The 24,945-nt window shown below is 37.1% G+C and overlaps 1 pseudogene across 1 annotated transcript in view; it reads right to left on the bottom strand.

Moving 5' to 3' along the window:
- Positions 1 to 4,108: 4,108 nt before the first annotated feature.
- LOC18438882 (uncharacterized) overlaps positions 4,109 to 24,945 on the bottom strand; it is a 44,348-nt pseudogene continuing 23,511 nt past the window's right edge. Inside the window, exons 6-9 of the transcript XR_016041368.1 lie at positions 21,681 to 21,931; positions 15,835 to 16,043; positions 15,474 to 15,673; positions 4,109 to 4,449 (exon numbers count right to left, since the gene is read on the bottom strand). The product of XR_016041368.1 is annotated as an uncharacterized LOC18438882 (transcript). The remainder of the gene's footprint in view (positions 4,450 to 15,473; positions 15,674 to 15,834; positions 16,044 to 21,680; positions 21,932 to 24,945) is intronic.

The raw sequence follows: 24,945 nt of genomic DNA, 5'->3' as shown, positions 1-24,945 counted from the left end.
TTATCTGTTGTTCATGGATTTTTTAGTTGGAATGACTGATGTTAGCCGGCTCTTTGAAGAATTGTTTTTATTATTAATTTTTTAATGCAAAAAATGTATGTTCTTGATAATTGAGTTGTAACCATGTTTGGAGCTTGCATTTTGTATTATTCTAAATGTTTGTAATTGATATGTACGAAAATATTATTGTCAAAAAAGGTATTTTGCAATAACAAATAACAACGAATATGACTACATGAACTACCGCAACATATTATCACTACATATGGTGATTATTTTTCTTTCTGAACTGTCAGGTTAATTTAAACTTTTTACATCTTAAAACAGTTGAATCATGTCAAGATCTACAGAAGACCCTGCATGGCAACATGGAGTCAGACTTGATCCCAACAAGAAAGAAAATTATTTGTAATTACTGTCAAAGAGTGATAAGTAGTAGGGTACATAGGTTCAAGCAACACTTGGCAGGGGTTAAGGGAAAAGTTTCTGCATGCACTAGTGTCCCTAGTAATGTAAAAAAACAGATGGTGACAATTCTTAATGCTAGCAAAGGTAAAAAAATTGTCAAACATAGGATGAATGAGGAGATAGCTAGTTTATATACACCATCAAGCAGGAATGATACAGAAAAGCAATATAATTATGACTTAGAAGAGCAATATAATAATGAGCTGGACATGGCCACAAGATTGAGTTTACATGAACAATATCAGAGGGAATGTGGGTTTAGAATGCCTGGTGGGTCTAGCTCAGACATGCATGGTGGGCCTAGCTCCGATATGCATGGTGGGCCTAGTTCAGATATGCATGACGGGTCCAACTGGAGCATGTATGGCGGGCCCAGCTCAAATATGTATGGAGAGGTTGGTGGCAATATGTATCAAAGAGAATCAGTTGTTGAAGAAATTGTTTCTAAGTTACCTAGGAGTGCTAGTATTGCAGGTCATGATCGTAAAGACCCATTTCTCTCAAAGTCTAAGTCACAACAGATGACCCTAAAAGGCATGGTTAAAGGTACAAGAAACATGTTAGGGAGATATGTTGGTAAATGGTTCTACGATAAAGGGATTCCCTTTGATGCAGCCAATAACCCATATTTTCCACCTATGGTTAGTGCAATCCAGAGAGCCGGGCCCGGGGTAAAACCCCCGACGGCATATGAGCTCAATGGGCCAATATTAGATGAAGAGGTAGAGGAAGTTAAAAAGTGGATTGAAGAATATAAACAGAGTTGGCCAAGGACAGGAATTACTCTCATGAGTGATGGTTGGTTGAATAAAGTTAGCAAAAAAGAGTTTTTAAACTTCTTGGCCTATTCCCCAAAAGGTACAGCTTTTTTGTCTAGCAAAGACGTATCAGGGACGAAGAAGGATACAAACTTCTACGTACGACTATATGATCAGATAGTGGAGGAGGTGGGAGATAAGCATGTAGTCCAGTTTATCACGGACAATGCGCGTGCATGTGTTTCTGCGGGCAGCAAGTTGATGGATAAGAGGAAGCATCTAGTATGGATCCTGTGTGTTGCACACAGCAACGATATTATGTTAGAGGAAATCGGTGAGATCAAAATTGTGAAGGAGACTCTAGATGAAGCAAGGTTGGTGTCGAGATTTATATACAACCACTCTAAAATATTATTTCTGTTTAGAGAACACTCTAAGAAAAAAGAGATAATCAGGCCTGCCATAACCCGCTTTGCGACCGATTACTTAGCGGTGGACTCCATTCGACAATCTGAAGGTGCATTAAAGAGATTGTTTACTTGTGAAGAGTGGTTAAATGACCGCCTCTCGAAGTCCAGTACCGGTATAAAAGTGGACAACATAATCTCAAATAGGTTGTTCTGGTCTCGATGTTCCAGTGTTGTAGAGGCCACTGCCCCTTTGGTCACGGTGTTAAGAATGGTGGATGCTGATAAGAAAGCTACCATGGGTATCCTTTATGAAGGTATTGAGAGGGCGAAATCAGCTATTGGGGAAAAGTGTAATTTTGCTAGCAAAGTGATCGAGATTATAGAAAAGAGGTGGAACACCAAATTCGGACGTCTAATTCATTATGCTGGTAAATATATATTTATATCATTACAATGTTTCAGTTTAAATCATTTTTTTATGAAATTGTAAATGACATTTTTCTACCTATATATTTTTTAGGTTACTACTTCAACCCAAAATTTTTCTATTCGACACCTGAACAACCCCACAAGATTATGGAAGGGGTCAGATACATTATTGCAAGGTTGGAGAGAAGCCATCGAAACCAAGTAGCAGCAATACAAGAGGTATTATTTAATGTTTGGGTAAGAACTTCATTGAGTTGTTATATTTGTGAGGAATAATGCACTAAAACGTAATATATTTGTTTTAGCTTGCTATGTATAGGGATGCTATAGGATCCTTCGGAACTAGACTTGCCAGAAATTCTCGAACTATGATGGATCCAGGTTATCCCCTCGCTACTATTTTGTTTATTCATATATTTAATCTTATGAATTGTTCTTGCCCTTACAATGCTTTTTACATTTTAATCCAGCTGAATGGTGGGAGATATATGGTACTGATGCACCTCACCTAAAGAGGATAGCAATCAAGGTGCTCTCCCAGACATGTTCTGCTACTGGCTGTGAGCGCAACTGGAGTACGTTCCAATGGTTGCACACTACTAGGAGGAATCGACTCGCTTCTGAGAAACTTCATAAATTAGTCTACGTTCATTATAATTTAAACCTCAGAGAGCGACAAATAAGAAGAAAGCATGAAGACTATGGGCCGATAGACTTAGACACAATATTTGTCGCAGACACAGCAGACCGATGGGTAGTAGAAGAGGAGGAGCCAGTGTTGCACAAGAAAGCGTTCCTTGAGGCTATCGGTGATGAAGATATTGAAGAAAGTGATGAGCGGCATGAAAGAGGAAGCAGCCAGCCAATGTATCCACAATATGTCGGTGATATTGCACCTAATAAGGGAGAGTGAGAAGGGGGTCTAAGAGAAAATGAGAGAGATGATTCTGAAGCCACCCTATCCCAGCCATATTATTCACATATCGAGTCCCAACAGCAACAGTGCAGGGATGAGCACGACAGTGCAGGTGAGCATGAAGGATGGACAAGCTTCGGGGATTTTGGATTGGGAACACAACAAAACACTAACACTCAGGGATTTGGGAATAGTCAGACGCCCGCTAATATCGATGATTCGTTTTTAGATCGAATCAATGAATTGTCAAACGAATTCAATCAATGGCACCAGCGTGACCAAGAAGAACAACAACGTCGTCTATCATTTTATTTTTAGATCGTATGTTACTAATTTTATGCTTTATTGTAATCCATGTATGTTGATATACTTATTCCATGATAATTCTATGTTTATCCTTTTGTGTGATGTAAATTAAATGTTGAATGGCGGTTCATGCAGGGAAAGAACATATCAATATTCGCATATTCATTCAAAAACATGAAAATTCTTAATGGAGTACCCTCATTTTTTATTGAATTCCTAAAAAACAATATTTACAATGAATTTTAATAATTTTTTCGGATTTTTTTGAAGCTTTATTCTGACCGATTCACCCGATTCTCGATCCGGATCGCTGATTCGCCGATCCGGATCGGTTTTTGGAAAGCCCGATCCGGGTCACCGATCCGGTTTTTAAACCATTGGTTTGGCCTGATACAGTAAGAAACAATAAACAAACAGATAATATTGTATAGAAACCAAGAAATGACCAAGTAATGTCGCTTCAAAATCAGTATTAAAAATTGAGGGTCATCTCTTTGAATATAAACAGAATTTCTATTTTTAATTTTAAAAAATAAAAGCATAATTTCATGGAGAAGCTTAGTGAAGCATATCAACCACGTAAGAATCACATGTGGAAATTACTATTATATTAGGATGAGTTTGGACCACCACCCTAGGAGTAGTCGTATTAGTACTATTCTGTAATGCAGGAAAAATAAGTTTTTTTTTTCAACCCGACTTTTTCTGTTTAGGTGCTAGTTTGTGGCGTTTTCAACAAAAGTAGGGTTCAAGAAAAACAAACAGACAAACAGGTGGAAATGTGCCCGCATAAGCAGGATAAATAAGTAGTAGATTTAAGGTTTATTGGTCAATACTAAATTGCCCTCAACATTCAATTATCTTAAAAATAAATATCATCGAACAACATAATATAGAGCTTTAAGTATATGTGATTCTGGAGCATGTCAATACATTATAAACTATAACGAAGCATAAGAATTGCAATTATCAGACCTGAAGCAATGGAGGTCTCAAGGGTATCTTTTCGTGAGTAACAGCTTTTGGACCATCAACTGCGATCAGTGCTAACTCCCCATGCTCAGCTACAGCTCTAGCATGTGCTTCCTTTGCCTTCAACTCTTCCTTTTTCTTTATTGTTTCTAGATCAATTGATGGTACACCAGCATCTACAAAAACACATCTAGCAGAAATATAGAAAGTCACATTAGCTTCAAAAGAAAGAATAAAGATAAAATAATACAACAATTACATGCCTTTGAAAACATCTGAGACAAGCACCAAGTCACAACAGGTTTTAAGATATCAATATAATAAGATAAGCATATAACATCACCTCTATCAGTAGGATGGGATAAGTAACAAAATGATGCATTTCACGAGTGCCATTGAAGAACTGAAAATATCATAACAGAATTATGCAGTTCTAAATGGGGCGACTTGGGCTGGGGACCCAAGTGAGTCTGAGCAGGAGTCCTTGTAAAAACACTGCTTGCATAGTAGACGTGTCATGTTTATGATTAAACTAACCGACAATCATCTCTTATATTTGCATTATGTCCAGTAAACAAATAAAACCGTAGCACAAGTTTGCACTAATTTGTAACACAATCATTACTGATGAATAGAAGATTTTCTGATGCAGTCAGCTTTCGAAGGACAAATTTTCACCTGGATGTCTGTTGGGGTAATTCAAACCATCAGTTCAAGATTTCTTCAAGTGATAAGACCCTTATCCCTATGGGTTGTTCATAATTCGGATGTTTTCGGCTTTATGGCCAAAAGCTTGCTGGAAAAATCAGTAACAAATTTTACTTCCTTAGGGCATTAGGTTTCATTCCATTACTGAGTCCAAAAAGGTAGACCACCTTCTAGAAAGATCAATCTTCTAGAAGATTGTGAGCTCCATAAATTAGAAAGTTGAGATTCTTCAAATCTAGTAAATTATTTCTTTCTCTGTTTCATAAGTTGAATTAGTTTCCTGATTATATTTAAGATGTTAGAATGATTCTTTCAATGTATTGTAAAGGTATGGTTCTCTGAAACGATAAAGGAACTAAACTAATTTCGGAATAACCTCGAAGATTAAGAAGCGTAAGAGTAGACATAACTTGGGTACTAAAGTTCAGTCAAATAAAGAGGGATTCAAACCTCTACAAACACCCATGTGGGTCTATATGGCGAACCAAATCAAGTGAAGCAATTATCATCTATGGTGTGAGGTGAGGCTACGTTTAGAGAAGATTCCTTATCTTTTTGTAGAAAATGTTCTACAACTCTAGCCTAGGTTTGGAAATCTCCCGCAAAGGTTAGAGCCCTCTTTATTCTTTTAACAGCAAGATTACTCAAAACCCTAGCTTGTCAATTGGAGGTTCTCCCCACGGAAGCTTGCATCCCCCTTCTTTCCCCTCTTGAGGCACATCCTTGTCTAAGATTTCCCAAAACAAAATTCTTCACTGACTCGAGATCTACCATAAACCCTAGTTCAAGCAGTCCAACCCTCAAGTAATCTATGCCATTACAACCCTCATTCCAAATACACAACCTCCAGAGGCTAAAAACTAAACACTGACCTTTTCCTAATTCAACCTTATAATCCATCTCATCCGCCTCCTATCTTACTGAACCTGATAAATTCTAGCAACTTTAACATCCATTAAACCCTCTATTTCAAACCCTAAACATTACCTCAACCTCACTAAAACCTCATCCCACCTTTAGTCCTAACCCCCTTAAGACCTCCAATTATTCACTCTTACTAAAAATAGGATATCTTAGATTACCTTAAATGCTGCTGACTCTAAACCTCAGATATAGCCCACTAAGCCTTTGTCAGACTCATGTAGGATCCAACCCGTTGGTCGTGCATCATCATTTCAAGAATATTCAACTGTGCGTTAAAGAGGCTCTCTCAGGCCTAAGAAGACGAACAGAATTGTATTTAGAAGCTCAATCTTTTAATATAGAAGGCAGCCAAACCAGGCAAATATAATTTACGATTTCGGTGCAAGCCCTGCCACAAAAGCTCAATCATTCAGATGGTTGAAATGACCCTTTCAATTTGATAATTGGGTTGTCGTGGTATGGAATATTTCAGCCACATCAGCCGTCGCACTTCTCCCCAAACACATCTCTCAAAAACTGGTTTAAGGATATCTAAGATGTAGATACATATTAGACATTTCCATCTGGTATGGAATACCACCTGAAAGCAAGGAATGCTTAGGTTTATATCTGTTACCCACAAATTATACGTCTAATTCCCCTATGTGGCTTTGTGAATGGATCAGCAAAGAGTTTTTTCATCATTATAGAGAAATTAGAGAAGTGACTGTAAGTTGTGATACTTTGTCACCGAGAAGAGAGAGACAAAAGAATAGCAAGAGAGACCAGTGTGGACCCCACATTCAGTATGTATGGGGTTGCATCTTCACTATGTGATTAAATATTACAAGACTTGATGTAAGGGTATGTACAACTACATATATGCCTTTAAAATCCAGGGATGTAACATTGTGAAATAAAATAACAAATAAGAATGACATCATAGTTGAGCAAGTACGGGAGCAATTTGTCGGAAGGGGGAAACACAATAGGCTGAAAGATCCCAATTATAAGAGAATCATTGATACAATGCATCTATTAGGTATCAAAATCCCAACCCCTTGGAGATCCAAATATCTCAAACTTTTCATCCACGCCTACCTTGGTCATGGTCCGGCATCCCCCTGTGGAGGGCCTCCATAGCAGCCATGCTTTGGGTCATTTGGACCGAGAGAAACAAAAGGATATTCCATGGCAAGAGGACAATAATTGACGCTTTGAAAGATATGATCAAATCCCTTGTCATCTTTCGGCCAAAAATAGCAATTCTTTCAAGCACTTCTCCTACGCGAACTTTCACCAAGATTGGGAGGCTCTTCTAAACTTAAGGCCTGACCGCACACACCTCCTTATGGAGGCCGCCTGAACATGTTAAGGACAAACTCAACTTCAATGGCTGCTCCTTCGGTAACTTAGGTCCAACGGTCATTGGGGGCATTTTCAGAGACCACAATGGTTGTACCCTCATCTCCTACTCCCATTCAATCGGGAGGAATGTGCACGACTCATGGAGGAATTTGCAGGAATGTGCACGACTCATGGAGGAATACATGGAGGGAAGAAAATACAGCAGCCGACACCCTCGCTACATTGGGTGCTACACTAGCGGAAGCCTCTATTGCGAATCCACATGGGACATTTTGAGCAAACTTTATGCATCCATCCCTTTTTTTGATACTTTTGTCTAATGCCTCCCGACTCTACAGCATTTTTTGTGACCCTAATGCAATATCATTTTTTTCCGCCCTTCTGGGGTTTTTATTCAGGGCAACCGGCATGTGGGTAGCCCATACCTATGTAAGTTTCTCCTTATTTAATATAACAGTCAAAATATTCAAAAAATAATAATCTCAAACTTTTGGGATCAAGTTCTCGACTACATGGAACAAGCCGTTCCCCTTGAATTGGAATCAATGTATAGCGGGACCCTTAATCAAGGTTCCCCACTAGTATTAAAATCAAAGTCCTTTGAGTGCCCTTGACCAAGGCTCCCTACGTATTAGAATCGAGGTTACTAGAGTTTCTAAACACGCCATCCTTCTTCACTAAATAAAAAATGTACAATTACTTAACTAATAATAAATTTTAGAAAATGAGACACTTATTTCAGGTTCCCCTATTATTAAGAATTTATGATTGGGGTTAAGTAGAGTTTCAAGAAACCAATCCTTCTTTGTTGAATAAAGAGAATACAATTCTTGTATTAATTAACAATAAGTTTTAAAGAATAGAATGTTTCAAATAAAATTTAAGGAAATTCAAGCATTTCATAATATTATTGCAATCATTCTATAACTCATTTAAGTGCTGATTTATGTAACCAAAAAAAAAAGTTCTCTTTGTTGTATCAATTTATAAACTCTTTTATGTGATAATCATTCTCTCACTCTAGACATTTGCATTTGAATCTTGATTACGTGTTATCAAAACTTCAATAACATGTAAATCAAATCACGGCTTGGTGCACTCATAAGCTCAAGACTCAATGTGGTGGAATGTAGATCCTAAATCACTCAGGATTGAGATTTCAGAGTAGAATTGCCACCCAGGGTGGAGGACTCGATAACTATGATATCAATGCCCCTTGTACATGATACATAGTCTAACACCCCCTCATAGTCAATCATGTTTGGACATGTATAAATTGTCTTTTAGAAAGTGATGTCACTCACTGGTGAGCTCTTCGGTAAAAATGTCAGCAATCTGATTCTCGATGCAAATATAATCATTTGAATCACCTCTGCTTCTATCTTCTCGTGCACAAAAAGATAATTAATACTAAGTGCTTCGTGCGGTCAAGAGAAACATGATTAGTGACAATAGCAAGACCCTCCAATTATCACAATAGATGGTTCGTTGTTATACTTTATAACCAAGTTATATGATCAGATTTCGTATCCATATAATCCAATGCTCATACTTGATCATTCCACGAACTTTTGCTTCTTACTACAAGATACAAGGTGTCTTCCTAAATAAATGCATATCTTGAGACCGACCTATGCGAGTCTAGATCTCCCACCCAGCTGGTATCGGAGTAGCCAATGAAAGAAGCAAAACATATATCATCTACATGTTTTTAGGTATGTAATATTAATTGTGCAACTTCAAGCATCGGATTATGCATTTTAATGCCTCCATGTGGACATTGGTGGGTGCGTGCATAAACCAGCATACCTGATTTACTGTAAAGGCTATGTAGGGACGAGTGAGGGTGAGGAGCTTAAGTGTGCTTGCCATGTTGCAGCACTTCTATGATTTTTCAAGTAATTTTCCTTTATCCACTATCAAACGTTTCTAGGGTGCAGCTAGAGTGGTTGATAGTTTGCAATGCAACATACTATTGCACTCATGTAAACCAAGCACATGTTTATATTCAGATAATCAAAGTTCATCCTGAATGAGACACTTCTCTCTCTACAAAGTATCATAGCTGTTCAAAATCTTTCATCTGAAATATATCATGAAGGAAGCCCTTGATGTGGATGCTAAGATCTCAAATAAGTATTGAAATGATGCTTCATTAACATGCATGAGGATAATCACAATGCCTCTAGCACTCCTGTGGATGCAAAGAAAAAGATCAGTGCTGTCCTCATGAACCATAGTCCTTTATTGCATGATAAAGCTTTGAAACCATATACAAGAAGCTGCTTCAATGATAAAAGGATGTCTATGACTCACAAAAGTACTCCGAAAGATCCTGCTCACTAAAACGTAGGGGATACTCCCAGTATACTTATTTTAACTCTCCATGAAGAAATGCATTCTTTACATCAAGTTGGAAAAGAACTGCATTCTTTACTCGAATAGTGACAATTTTATTTTAAGAACTTTGAGAAAGAAAAACCCTAAAAGGGATTCTTGGATTCATTGATATAAGGCAGAGAAGCCTTGGTAACACCTCCCAAGGTCCGTCGCTTCCATGGTACTCTTCAATTTCTTCATCTCCCCTTTCTCATCAATTCTTTTCTCAATTCTTCCGTTTTCTTCCCCTAAACTTTTTTGTCCTCTACTTTCTTTACCTTCATCTTTTTTTTTTCCTTTCCTTTAAGTCTTTGTATTCTTCCTCTTTTTCTAATTTTTCTCTTTCTCCCTTATTTTTCCTAAATTCTTCTTTCTTTTTTCTTTTACTACAACACTCCAAACAACAAAAACACCTCATTCAAAGAATCCATCGAAGCCCTTAAAAGAAATAACCCATAGCTTCCTAGAATTAACTCTAATTAAAACCCTTTGAAACCCTAACCCTTATTCCACACGTAAAGTCAAAACTTCGATGTTTTACACGTTAACAAACTCTAAAACTAGTTGTGCAAACCTTCGGGAGTTACTTTAAAAATCTACACCAGCTTCTCTCCAGGTAGCATATTAGCTTTATATCTGATCGGGATCAATTTTTTATTTAACTTAATTTTGTTTAGGGGCAGATTTCAATCCATTATAAATTTGAAATTACATCGTCTAGGCATTAAAATAAACTCTTGAATTACATGTTGATTTACACAAGTTTGTTTATTTAATTTTTTAGATAATTAACTGCTGAATTGTAGATATTTAGCTTCATTTGAATTTAAAGTGTTCTCCAAAATAGTTTTAGGTTCTTGTAATCCAAGATTAATGAGTGGCTGATCCTAGCTCACATCAGTGTTGTTGATTAAAACCTTTTACCACTAATCAAGCTTTGAATCATTCGATACTGCCATTCAACTAGTACTTCATCTTACATACCAACCATCGAACTACTACTTTATCTTGTATACCAACTTGTTGCCCACAATGTGCAGTTCAAGAACGTGGCTTTTCTTTCTAAGGACATAGCTTCAACCCACATTGGTTTGCTTTTTGCCACATTATAGCTGGTAGGCTCCTTAGTTTAAGACATTTTATATAAATGCTGAATAATCACTTGTAAAGTTTCCATAGCTTATCCATCCACCTATAGGATGAATGATATGGATAGATCGATGAATGCTTTGATTTACTGCACTATCGTCATTCATTGTGGCAGCCTCTCGATATTCAGCGTGCTGCCTCCAGACCCAACACCCATATTTTCAGCATTATCACCTTTCTGCCCCGGTATTTGTGTATTTTCGGCTTGCTGCCCTTCTATTTCATCCAACTTGCTGGCCATGTTCTCATCATGCTGTCTACTCTAGTACTATCTATGATATATAATCACCTCCTTGTGCAATGTTGGGCTGCTCATTGGGAAGTCATCTCTAATATACGATTACCTCTTTAGTCACAGCATTAGGTTGCTCATTAGATGGAGTGTCGACATCAAAAAGGTGCTCAAAATCTCCACCAATGTGATGAGGCGTTCTCTCATCAATGGTAGTAAGTTAATGAGTATTGTTGGGAGCAAGCCCAAACAAGATAACTTCATCTCTCATTACGGATTCTTGAGTGCTATGAATTGTACCCTTGTTGAAATTGTCTTGAGAACATAGTTGTTGGAAATGCCTGAGAACCGAAATCGCTTTAGGAATCGGAATCGGGGAGTCACAGCCGGCTAGAAGATTCTTGTTTTCAGAATCAGCGTTCGTACAATGGGAATCGTAGTGAACGAGATTCCTATTTTTTTGGGAATAAAGAATTGACAAAAATGGAATCGAGATTCCGACGTATTTGGAATCCAGTTTCTGAAATGTGGAACAAAGATTCATGCCAGTTTAGAATCGGGAATCATATTAATTTAAAGTCGAGTTTGATCCCAACTGACAATCAAGATTTGTAATTCCATTGAGTCAAGTATGAAGCCTCATAAAAACAATTTTCATATATCAACGGCATCTCGTGCTTTATCGACTAAGAAGTTATTTAAGCAATCGACATCAAATGTATCTTATTAGAATTGTAGAAGGATTCCTCAGATTTGAAGTCCATGTATTGATTATTGAACTTAGGGTCAAGTAGTCCACTAGAGAAGTTAACTTAAATTATACAAATGTTATCTAATGTATTTCTAAATTGCAATCTTGACTTCATTATTATACAGACAAAATAGGATTTTCTTTGTGCCATGGCATTTATTGTTTGTGTTGTAGTTACCAATTATACTTTAAAGGAAAGGCAGTCCATCCTAGCACTATTAGAAATGTGATTCGAGTCAATCCTAGCACTATTACAAGCATTCGAATCGTATGAAGATTTCTACACCAATTACCTTTAAAAAGTGGTAACCATTCAGGAAATTGGATGTTATGTACTTTGAATTGCTTTTTTATTATATTTTTTACTTTTTATTTTTGCTTGCATTCACATTATGCCACTGTGATAGCGGAGAAATTCAGTCTAAACATCAAGCACACAAATGGATATATTATTGTATGAATTTAAAAATAACACATGGGTAGAGATAGATTTTGACATCAAACAAGTATCTTATGGAGGTAGAAGAAAAATTCCATGTTGATCGAATCAAGGTTCTTGCTCCTACGAACGTAAGTATTTTATGTTGTAGATTCTCGATTCAAAACCATAACGAATCAAGATTTATCACGTGTGGAATCAAGAATAAACAGACATGGAATCAAGATTCAATAAATGTTGGAATCGATTCGAAAAATTTGGGACCAAGATTACACAAATGAGATTCTCAACTTACGGAATCGAGATTCCTAAGTTCCAGGAAGTGGTTTTTATGAAGATTCCTTGTCAGAATCACACTATTCTTGAGATAAGATTACCTTAAGTGGATTACTCATCCTCATTCATCAAAACTAACATGTCATGAGATGGTGACATGTTTAAGTTAGGGCTCTACCTGCATAGCCTTCACAGCCCACAAAGGTGCACTCTTTCTCCTTTGGAGAGTTCCTTTCTTTGATCTTGTCTTTAGGACATAAGCATAACATCCAAAAGATCGAAGAATTTGCACTCTTACCATAAAACATAATATAAGGAGTTCAACCAATCAAAACATCATGGGCAGTCGCTTCACAATGTAAATAATTGTATGAAAGGCTTCAATCTGTAATTACTTTGGCGCCCCACTAGAGAACAAAGAAAGGGCAACCTCACAAAGATGGTGATGTTTTCATTTTTCCACTCCATTTTATTGTAGAGTACATCATCATTATCATCATCGTCAAAGCCTTTTCCCAACTAATTGGGGTCGGCTGCTTCCACTACTTCGGAAACAAGAGATGAGATCTCACCCATTCCACTACTTTGGAAAACAAGAGCTGGTTTATAAAAATGACTTTTTAAAATTTTTTGAATTGTATAATGCTTGGGTTTTCTCTTTGAGATAGTAGATCCAAGTTTGTCACAAGAAATTATCCACAAAGATTATATAAAATCTCAAGTGAGAAGAAGAAGCTACCAATGATGGTCCATATACACCGGAATGATTTAATAGGCAAGAAAGCTCGTTTAGTGGAATGAAAAAAAGGAAGTTGGGAATGTTTACCCAAGTAGCAAGTATGGCAACTGAATGAAGTTCAACTCTTGGGTGATGAGGGGATCAACCCTCTTTACAAAGCCCCAGACAGCGATACCAAACTTTGGCATCAACATTTACTAGGAATGAAGATAGTAGTAATGGAAACTTCCTCTAATGATCATCCACGACATATAGACGTCCTTGTCGATCCCCTCAAGTGAATGAAGTCCCCAACAATGGATCCTTCAATAAAACAGAATTCCTTGTCGATCCCCTCAAGTGAATGGAGTCCCCAACAATGGATCCTTCAATAAAACAGAAAATTGTTAAAATACAAAATTTGACTTGCACTCTTGAGTCAATTGAGAGACAAAACAAAGTTGCACTTGACTTTGGCAAGCTAATTGCAAAGCCCATTGAGTTTGTTGCAATACTCTATAACTGCCATTTTTCTTGCCTGCATTGCTGGAGAGAAAACCTCAAGTGCATCACACATGCCTGTTTCTTACAAAAGGGATTATGAAGAGCCTTATATACATCTGTAGCATTTCGCATTCCAATAATTGCTGCTGGAATTTCTTCCTCGAGAGTAGCATTGATTCATCCATTAAGTTGTAGGTTGTTGGCAAACCCGTCTTCATACGCAATCTTTGTCGAAACAATGTTCACTGCCCATTATTGTCAACCTCTTCTTTTGTGACAAGTTTGGACAGAGGATTAGAAGATCCATCTAGGTATTCGATAGGTCATATGCCACAGACCAAGGGTTCAATGAGGCCCTTCCGTAATATGAAATTAGATGAGGTCAACTTGGTGGTGACCATAGATAATGGATCCGATATTATTGTAAAATGGAGAACAAGGGTTAAAATACAGTAGAAGAAAGGAGGAATAAAATGATAAATTAATCGAGAAATAAAAGGCTAAGGATAAATTTTAAGTTTCTGAAATTAGGACTTATTTTTGTTTTTTTTAGAAGAAAGGAAAAAAAGAACTACGGATTCTGAGAAATTATTTTTGCAATAAGAAAGAGCCCAGACTTGGAGATAAGGGCTGCAATATGTCAGTGAGAAATTAGGGCGTTGGAGTGGAAGGACGAGAGAAATTAAGGCTTTTGTATAATTAGTTTTTTTTTTGTTTATTAATGTGGAATTAGGTTTTTGATAAGAGAGAAGCCCAATATGGCCTATACAATCAGTCAGATAGCACAAGGTGAGATCCCTCCTCTCTCTCTCTCTCAAACCAAACTGTCGTATGCATTGGGGGATGATTTCTACATTTGCGTCCCCTGAGGCATAAACATCCATCTTAAAGATGGATGCATAAGAAAGTTAAAATCACCGGTCGATATAGTTTATTCATGAAAATTTTAATTTTAAGTTTTTAAAATTTATTTATTTTTACATATTCATGATCTGCATATTAGAGATTTATATTCTATAAAGTTTAGGTCCTAAATCCATCTCAAAAATAGATTTTCAAGAGGGGACACATTTCTACATACGGGTCCTAGGACCCATGGAAACCTTGTCCATATATATAGATATACATATATGAGGTGCTGGTGAGAAAGAGAGAGAGATTAGGTTAAGAAAGAGATTTGGGTCTAACTTCAGATTGAAAGGAGGGAGATCTTAGCATTTAGAGTAAGTGAGAGAGAGAGAGATTTCAAGCTGATCTGGGATTAAGAGGGATTTTGAAGAAAGAAATTTCCCAGTATAATGGATAGGTTGCCTTTCAGATGCTATAAAGAAGTGGTCATCTCCTTTAAATTAAACAGTAATATGAAACTATCAAGACAATAAAGACACATGCTGTACCAGTAAAAGAGGAACAAGAAGACGATAAGATCAAAACATCTAAAGAAAATAACCAGTAAAGTCAATTGGCCGGCATATGCTTACTAATCTCTGTCAGTAAAAATCTGCCAATGGAAACTCATACAAGAAACTATTTCACATGCCACACCAATGTCTACTTAGTACACAGGAAACATTACCACTAATCATTACTCAGAACTTTGAATGAGAGTATATCTCATGGCACAAGAGACATCAGGGAGATAAGAATTTATGCAAGTCTCTAATAGGTGGCAGCAAGCACCTATTGGATACTTTTGATATAATCTAGAAAGCAAAAGCAAGTCAGAATTCAATTAGGCACCAAAACCTATGTTGGCCTAGTTGAGTAGATTGGTTAATTCATCTTACTCAATTGCAGTTGGTGTTACAACAAATAACTGCCTTCGATGCCAGACTCTACTGACTGCAGACGGAATTGCCACATCCCCTAGATATCTGTACTGAGGACGTATTGAGGAAATCACAATATACTGCTGCACAATATTCGACAGTCTGGTCCCATGCAGTCCATTCTGGTTGAGAAAGGAGAGTGCTCACAGGTTTCCCAACTGTGACATCCCACGATGCATCCAGTTAAATTGTGAAACAAAACACGACTTTGTTGTCAGAAGAGTTCAGGAATAGCAAATATAAGTAAAGAAAAGGAAAATGATTCCTATAAATAAAAAACAAAAAGAGGAGCATTAAAAAAGAATTATCCTTTTCGCACCTATAGAGCTCAAAGTTTTGAAAGTTTGTTGACATTTCAGCAGTTGAGACCTTCATGGCATCGTCAACAGGAGTAAATGATGAATGAGCACCATGTCCAAAGCCAGGTATATATTGAATAGAAGAGATTGCAGTTCCAGTGGTAGGGCTCACTCTTCGTGTTGCTCTATATACTACACCAAGCAATGCACCACCATGCAAGCCAATAACCTAGTAAAATGACACAAAAGGAAATAAATAATAGATCATCAAGTCACTGGACAAAGATATACATACTCAGTTGAAGGACAGGTAAATCATTAAGTCAATTATGTAAAACATTGTCCTTTAAAATGCACAAGAAAGCCAAGAAAAACATTAAGCAACCATAAAGAGAACTAAGAAATAATGCTAATGTGTCCACTCTTAAGAAAACATAAGCTCCCACATATAACACATCATTATACATGCTAATAAGTGACATTTCTTATATATAGCATAAAAAACAGCCATATCCAGTGAGTGAGAATATAGAAGTAATGATAATTAGTCAAAATAAATAAATTCTTAGAATTGAGAAGGTCATGCTTCCTTACCTTGTCCGTACCCAAATAAAAAACCTTGAAATAAACGAGAAAAATCCAGAAAGGTTGACATACTTGGACACTTTGTTGACTAGTATCAAAGTGAAGCATTGGATTTTAGAAAATAGAGAGAACAAAACAGTGCACCACTGGGAGTGAATTTACTATATAGCAGATAACAATGAATTCAAAAGGTAAAATACATATTAACTAGGGAAAGCCCTCTAGGCCTGGGTCAGCAGGATGGCTGGGGTATCACAACATGACATCTAGCGCTCTATTCCTACCAATGTCCAATTTTAACATTCAAATACACCAACGTGGTTGTGCATCCCCAGGAATCGCACCATCTCGATGGTGCAGAGTGCATACAAAAACCTAGTTAGGGACAACCGGAAATGTGCCCTCTTTTCAGACAATATTTCATTCCCTTCCTTGTACCGAATCCCTTTTTTAAATTCACCCCTCCGCCTTCTTTTTCTTCTTTTTCTCTCAAACCCAAAACCTACCAAAGCCCCCTTTTTCTCCATAAAACCAAAAACTACATAGGGTTTGTTTTTAAGTATGTTTCATCCCGACCACCATATAGTCCTTTGTTCTAGTGATCTCACCTTCTTTGTGATTACAACTTTAGTTTTTATTCCTTTGTGATTTCTCCAGAAACATATAGTGAGAAAACTACATTCAAGGAGAAGAGAGAGAGGGGTTAAAAAATACAATGCAAGAAAACTCAGTTTAGACTCTAGACAAAGATCTATATTTATATTTAGTATCTTATATTGAGAAACTGTACATGACTCAGAAAGCCTTTAAAGAAGTCAAAGAAAAACAAAAATGTGACTAAGAGAAAAAATAGAAAATAGCTCTCAACGAGCATTTATCATGAACATAGAGATTCTTTTATCCATAATCTTTGAGAAGTAACGCTCACCAAACAAAATGGTGGTGAAAGTCACTTGTGATCACTTTAGCTGTAACTTTCTGTATCAACCCATGCTCATCGGTGACCAACCATTCATGTTCTTCATGAACTAAAAAAAATCTTAATCCGCCTAGAAGGGGAACAGCCAACTCTATTCCTTCGACCTGCAACCCCATCCCCAGCCAACTACTGGGAAGCCTATCAGAAAACATTTTGGCCAGAAATCCGCCAGAATTCCACCTGAAAAATCATTTTAAACCTCTGAAGAGTGGAACTCGCCAAACTAGATAACGGAAACCTATGTTGAATCGATTCATTCTTGCATTTTACCTTCTCTCTGTTATTCTTGCATGATCCCCCAAAACACACAAAATGAATCAGGCTTCTGATTCTCCAACGGATTTTCGCTAGAAATTTCTTACCCGCCAGATTTTTAGTGGAAAATCGATTCCACACAGATTTTTGGCAAGAAAAAGGGAACATGTGCCAATCTTGTGGATTAAGAGTGAAATAAAGTCTGTTCTCTATCTATAAGGGTAGAGATGCTGCCAACTGTTTCATCTTGATGCATGATTTGGAGAAAGGGATAAATATATGCCATTGCTTTTCTGGTTTGGATGCTTTTGCATCCTAGCTCTTCCATTATGTCTCCTCTCTCTAAACTTCTCTACAGCTTTCTCTCTTGAGGATGTTAGAGAGAGACAGGTGCTTAGAGAGAGAGAGAGAGAGAGAGAGCCTGGTGGGGGAGGAGGAGGGGAGAGGGAGGGAGAACAAAAGGAGAGGGTGGGTTTTGGGTCTGGTGGGGGGGATAAGAGAGAGAGAGAGAGAGAGAGAGAGAGAATGGTGTGGTTGAGAGAGACTGGTCAATGAGGGAAATGATGGGCCCAGTTTGAATAAAAGAGAAAACCAGTTCCCCAGTTCACCAGTAATCACCTCCACTCCTTTTTTTTAGAAAATGTCACCTCCACTCCTTTTTTAGAAAATGTATCGTAATGTACACTACCCGTTCCAAAAGACGGTGCAGATGATGGAGCCACAACTATTCCATTGCATCGGGGGATGCACCCAAAACAATTTCCCCACACACCCTCACACACAGCGATATATATATCTAATAAACTAATATGCAACTAATCAGTCGTAATGCGAACTACCATTATAAACACACATTTATGGTCTCAAAAAAACAATATACTTCAACAGATGGACTATCCCTAAAAGTTGACCCTACCACACCGTATGACTGAGTAACTACATACACAGTAAATAACAGAGCACAATATTTCTTTCATTGCATTCAGTTCGTATAATTTTTTATGGGAAACATAATTCACACTCTATATTGATTTCTCTATCTCTACAAAAATGACAATTTTTTATACCTGTAGAGAAACAGGATAAGGACATAGCAACATGTGTGATGCTAAAGTTAATTAAAAAGCCAGCCATATTTCATCAGAAAGTATAGAACCAATCTCATTAGACTTTCTTTGCTTGAGTCATAAAGGCCAGACGTCTCGGTTCCATGAGTTCCATCCAAGTGACATGCTACAAATTCTTTGGTCCTCACTACTGCAATCTTTGGCTGAAGGCCATTCATTATCCGTTTTCAACAAGAAGAAAATGAGAACTAACACTAGCAGCAGGATTGAAGGGATTTAACAAGGCAAACCCTGCAGTTTAAGCTTCCAGAACTGTCCATGTGCTTCTTCATGACCTAATTGAGGATGGCTGAAAGCAAAGCAATTGTGCTTACATGTACGTGCATGTGGTCATTAGCATGCACAGTATTTCTTTTTTTCTTTTTTTCCTTTTTGAATGTTAACATGGGACATGGTGAGAATGGAACTCTAGACATCAATAGTGGCACCTGCCACTGTGGCCACCTCTACCTAGAGCCCATTCTCGTGGACACGCACAGTATATTATGTACATATGTATGTAAGAGCCCATGCATGCATGAATGAGGACACAAGCGAGTGTGAAGATAAAAAAAATACATATGTAGAAAAGTAGTTTGTACCATACTTACGGGAATCTCTCACCCCAGGTGATGATTCCACTTCAAAATCCCAATTCAACGATTCCTTAGAGGAATCTTCATGGAACCCCTTTCCATGAAATTAAGAATCTCCATTCCATATTTATTAAATCTCAGTTCGATTTTTTTGGAATCCGATTCTACAGCATCAAATACTGTGAATCACAAGTGTGTGGAACGACAATTAGATCAACATAGAATCTTGCTTCCAGCTTTATAGAATCCCGATTCCTTTTTTTTGCTTTTGAAATCCAGATTCTACAGCATCAAATACTGCAATTTACTAGTGCTAGAACTTAGCAGCTACTTGTTTTAAAGATAACTAGGAAAGAGATTTGGGTTCTACTCTATTACAACGTGGAGCATCACAATGATGAACAAACTCTAATTTTCAACTATATATATTAAAATCAAAATCTCATTTTCAGTATTTTTTAAAAAATATTTGTATGTTTTGTAAACACAATCATCAATTCCTTAGATTTCATGATTTATTGACAAGGTACTTTTCCAAAATTTTCTGGAGCTAACTATGCTCGGAGTATGCTGTTTGTAATGATTCGAAAGCATACCTATTAATCTTTAATATTTATCATTTGCAGTTGCCATGTTTATGTTATGTTGTTAGTGGCAACATAGCAGCATTCAGTGGATTTAACACATCAAAATCACTCCCTTTGAGATCTGCATTAATGGGAGATGGTATTGAATTCAGTCTGGATTTACAGTTATAGCCAGAGGATATTAGATGTCATTGTAAACAAGGATATAAGCCGTGCTACTGCAACAGTCCAGCAAAGGGCCGGTGTTGCATGCTAATATGCGTTGACACCTCCGGACTCTTAAAAGATAAAACCAAAAAAAGTGCTCACAAGGTTCTCGGACATAAGACCTCTTGGAGAGGTGCTGTGTGGTCCCCCACTTTACTACTGATTACTAATGCTAATCTAAGCTGATTTCCAATCTTAACCTAAGGGCATTTTATGATTTATAGATAAAACTTCTATTATTTGTTTCAAATAATATTTGTGTGAAATTATTCTATGTGTCCTACTCTTTATGCCCGAGAGCTACACGTATGTGAGACAGCAACACTCATATAGATTTCCATGTAACATCAGATATAAGTCAATTCTTATTTTTTGTGTGTTCAAAAGGAAAAATTTTTGTATATTAATTAATTATGCATATACATAACTTTCCATTGGTCTAAGAAGGGTGAAGACCTTAAACTTTCCCTTAACCCGTCCCATGCCCGGGGTAAAGAGGCTGGGTTGTGCTAGGTAGGCAGCCAACGTAAAACTTTGTCAAAACTTACTATGAGTCCTGAACCTACAGTACTCAGGGTATGACCTTTAACACAGCAGAATGGCGGACCAGGATTCATGTAGGCAACCCCAATTAGTTGGTAAAAGGCTTTGACGAATTATGAATTCCTTAGTGGACTAGTGAAATACTATATTACCGAAATTTACTATTATTTAATAAATGAACGGTGTCTAAGAACCCTATAAGCATCTGCTAATTGTACGTAACACCATTCCTAAATTTGCAAAACCAAAATAAATATATTGTCTTTTTAACATTTCATTATTAACAAATTGCGCATTTTTACTTTCTTGATTCCAATACCTTGTAGGGAACCATGATTAAGGCCACTTAATACTTTAGGACCGCTGGGAATCTCCAATCCACTATTAAGGGATTCTTAATTCCAATTGGGTTGAAACTTGCTTCCAAAAATGTATGAATGAATCTCGAGTCCAATTGGGTTGATGCATGATTCCAAAGAGGTAAGAATCTCAATTCCATTTGGGTTGGGATACATTTCCCATAAAGTAGGAATCTCGATTCTTGCAATTCGCACTGTACATACAGTTATTCCAACATGATGAATCTTCTAGCTGCTGCAATTCCATGCTTCCAATTCCTAAACCGATTCTGAATCTCAGGCTTTTCCAACAACCATGGTTTGTACATGGCCATTCTAATTTATATTGCACAAAATACCTACACAAAAGCATCTATGTCTCAGTGATGCCAGGAGTTCACAAACAACATCCTAGAGACCTAGAAACTATGGTACAAACACTTTTGTAACTGCAAAACATCATTTACAATCTGCCATTTGACTAAGAGGTGATGAAAGAGTGAATTCCGCAGATGATCACATCATTGAGATGGTAAAGGTTGCACTCACGTCTCAAGAACCGCATCTAAAATGAGACAAAAGATGGCCACCCCAGTACAACACAGAAAAGATGCAAACGTAAAGGGAAAAGAAAACCGTAGACTTAGATGACCAACAGGAATGCTCATACCGGCTCACTGCGTCCATGTATAGAACGTGCCAGAACATTAGAGGTCCCATCATCCAGTAAAATACGCACTTGGACAGTGGCTGCGGATGCTGCATTGGCAGCAACAGCAGCAGCTTGAGCCGCAACTGCAGCAGCTTCCTTCGCTTTTCTGGAAGTCCCTTTAGGAATGAGAGGCACTCTTGGAGGCAATGCAGATTCCACCACAGCATATCTATCACAACATGTATCCCAAGCAAAAAGTCTTCCTTTGCCTGAATGAACCACTGACCAATCATTTACTTTGTACACTAAAAATAATGAACATACGACCACACAATTGAAACATACCTGTAAACAAATCAACAAAGCACGGAAAACATCAGAATCATCTAGGTGGTCAATCAATGAACTTGTTCAAATCTACGACCACACAATTGAAACATACCTGTAAACAAATCAACAAAGCACGGAAAACATCAGAATCATCTAGGTGGTCAATCAATGAACTTGTTCAAATCAGAAACATCATACCAAATTGCAAAATACACCTTTCACAAATAGAAGATAAAAATCTGCAAAGTATAATTACTGAACTGCAAGAATGAAGGAAAAGAAAGTCATTCAACGAACCGATAAAAAGAAATCATTAAACAAACAATTTGCAGGAACCTAACAGCAACCATACCCATTAGATATAAAACTAAAGAACGCTACTATACCCATTAGATATAAAACTAAAGAACCCAAAGCCTTCTAGATTTCTAAGGCTCACCAATAATAAAAGAAACTCTTACAATTTACCCTTTGAAAGGTGCACTGTAAAATTAATGGAGGACAGTGATTTCCCAGTGCCTAACTGTTTGGAAATTTTGTTCCTATACCCAACATTGCGGGTTTGATTCGCATGCTTTAAAAAATCATAATAACAATAAAAACAACTTTGCAGTTTACCCTTTCAAAAATGACATGTAAAAATAATGATGGACAATGAGTTACCATGGTCAAACAGTTTCTAACTTTTGTTCCTAAAACCAAGATTGAGGGTTTGAGCCCTATGCTTCAAGAAATGGAACCAGATTCCATAGGACCTGACACCAATCCATCTATAAAGAAATTCCTTTACCACATTGTCAGACATCTCCTATCACACCCAGAACAAAGTCTTTCATATGTGCCATTGAATGCAACAATAAGCCATCATCTAGTTATGCCTAGCACTGTCGAAGACAGATAACGCTTTTTTCGCTTTCTAGATTTCTTTTAGAAACCGCTCCAGCCTTACTCCTTTAAACTTTCACCATGTCATCTGTAAACATCGGCTGCCCTACATGTTATTCATCCTTGTTACGTCTCGTCATACATAGAGAAATCCAAAGGATCCAGCAAGTGAATAAGCAAACAGAATTACCATCCTGTAAAATTTCCAAGATCTTATCAATCCATGTCAACCAAATGAGATCATCACAGAATGGAGCATTATCTTTTCCTGTCTTTTCTCGATAATCCATAGGATAGGGTATCGTCCTGCTAATCATGCACAATATTTGAAAGAGAAAGCCAATATGAAGCATTGTCAATCTCATTTAATCCTTTCCTCGATGATATATGCATATTCTGTAGAGGAGTTTAAAGGGGAAAACTCTGCATATTAGGATACACGATGAAATATGTTTGGCATGTTGAGGGATGGATACATGCCCAACAGGAATGACTGCCCTAGCATTTTGGAGCATGTGTCCTTGTGTATTCTATTGAATTCATGAGGTACATGCATTTGCCTTGGGTATGACGTTTTTAATGCTCACCAAACAAGCCAAATCATGTAGTGAGGAGAGAATAAATAAAGAATATTTGAAAAAATACAGTGACCTGCAGGGAAGCCACCCCACAGAAATCAAGTCTAAGAAAACCAATAGCTCCTCTCTACATCTTTCTTTACAATAGATCATGTATTTGGAAACAAAAGAAACCCCAAAACCCTAAAAATATTTAATGTTTATAAAACTAAATGACTTAATCCGAAAATCTCTGAAAAATAATCAAACTTAGCCCTACAGATTCCTAAGAAATAAACCATAGTTGTTGGAAATGCATGGGAACCTGAATCGTTTTAGGAACCGGAAACGCAGAATCACGGCTGGCTAGAAGATTCCTGTCTTAGGAATCGTTGTCCGTACATTAGGAATCGTTAGGAATGAGATTCCTAGTTTTTAAGAATCGTGTCTCGACTGAAATAGATCTAAATTTCATCCACAAACGGAATCAAGATTCCATCCTCATTGGAATCGAGATTCCATCCTCATTGGAATCGAGATTCCATCCTCCTTGGAAACGAGATTCCCATCCCCCTGGAATCGACACTCCAGGAGTCAAGATTCATTAATATGCGGAATCGAGTTCCTGACATCTATGTAATTGAGTTTCTGGCATATGTGGTACAGAGATATGTTGCTATTTCAAATCGTGATTTTGACATATGTGGAATCAGTTTTTGAAGTATATGGATCAAAGAGCCATAACAATTTGAGATCGAGATTTACAATAATATGGAATATGGAATGCGTTTGACGACCCCCATCAGGAATCGAGATTTCATTTTTATGGAGAACAAAGCCCCAAGCACATCTTGAGCCTTATCAACTTTAGAACCTATATTGGACGTCTCTTATTAGAAGGTTTCCCAAATTTTAAAGTTATTGTGTTGACTATTGAACTGACGGTCATTATATACAAAAGCAAGTATTTCTAAGTTGTGATTTTGACTTTATTATTATAAAGACAAAATAGGATTATGTTTGTGCCATGGTTTTACTTTTAATTGCATGTGTTGTACTATCCAATTATATTTTAAATTTGAAGTAAAGGCCCTCTAGGGTGGCACAAGTAAAATACTGATAAACTGCAACCACTAAAAGCATTCGAATGAAGATTTCTAGTTCAATTTCCTTTAGGAAGTGCACAACCATCACAAACATTGGACATTATGTATTTTGTATTGGTTTTTTTTTTCTTTGATACTTTGAATTTATTTATTTTTGAATCAAGATTTAATCCTCGCTGGAATCCAAATTCGATATACTTGGGAACGTCTACCCATAATTAATGGGTTCAAGTTTCTAAAGATGTGTTGGATCGAGATTCCGAAATTAAGGAATAGAGTTTCCTTGGTTCCAATAAATGATTTCTAAAGAAGCGCTGAATCAAGATTCCGAAATTAAGGAATCGAGTTTCCTTAGTTTTGAAAAATGGTTTCTAAAGATGTGTTGAATCGAGATTCCGAAATTAA

The sequence above is a fragment of the Amborella trichopoda genome, chromosome 9 (assembly GCF_054954075.1).
Source record: "Amborella trichopoda isolate Santa Cruz 75 chromosome 9, AtrichopodaSantaCruz75HAP2 v2.0, whole genome shotgun sequence".
Taxonomy (NCBI): domain Eukaryota; kingdom Viridiplantae; phylum Streptophyta; class Magnoliopsida; order Amborellales; family Amborellaceae; genus Amborella; species Amborella trichopoda.
The sequence above is the reverse complement of the archived record's forward strand: the minus strand, read 5'-3'. Positions and strand labels throughout refer to the sequence as shown.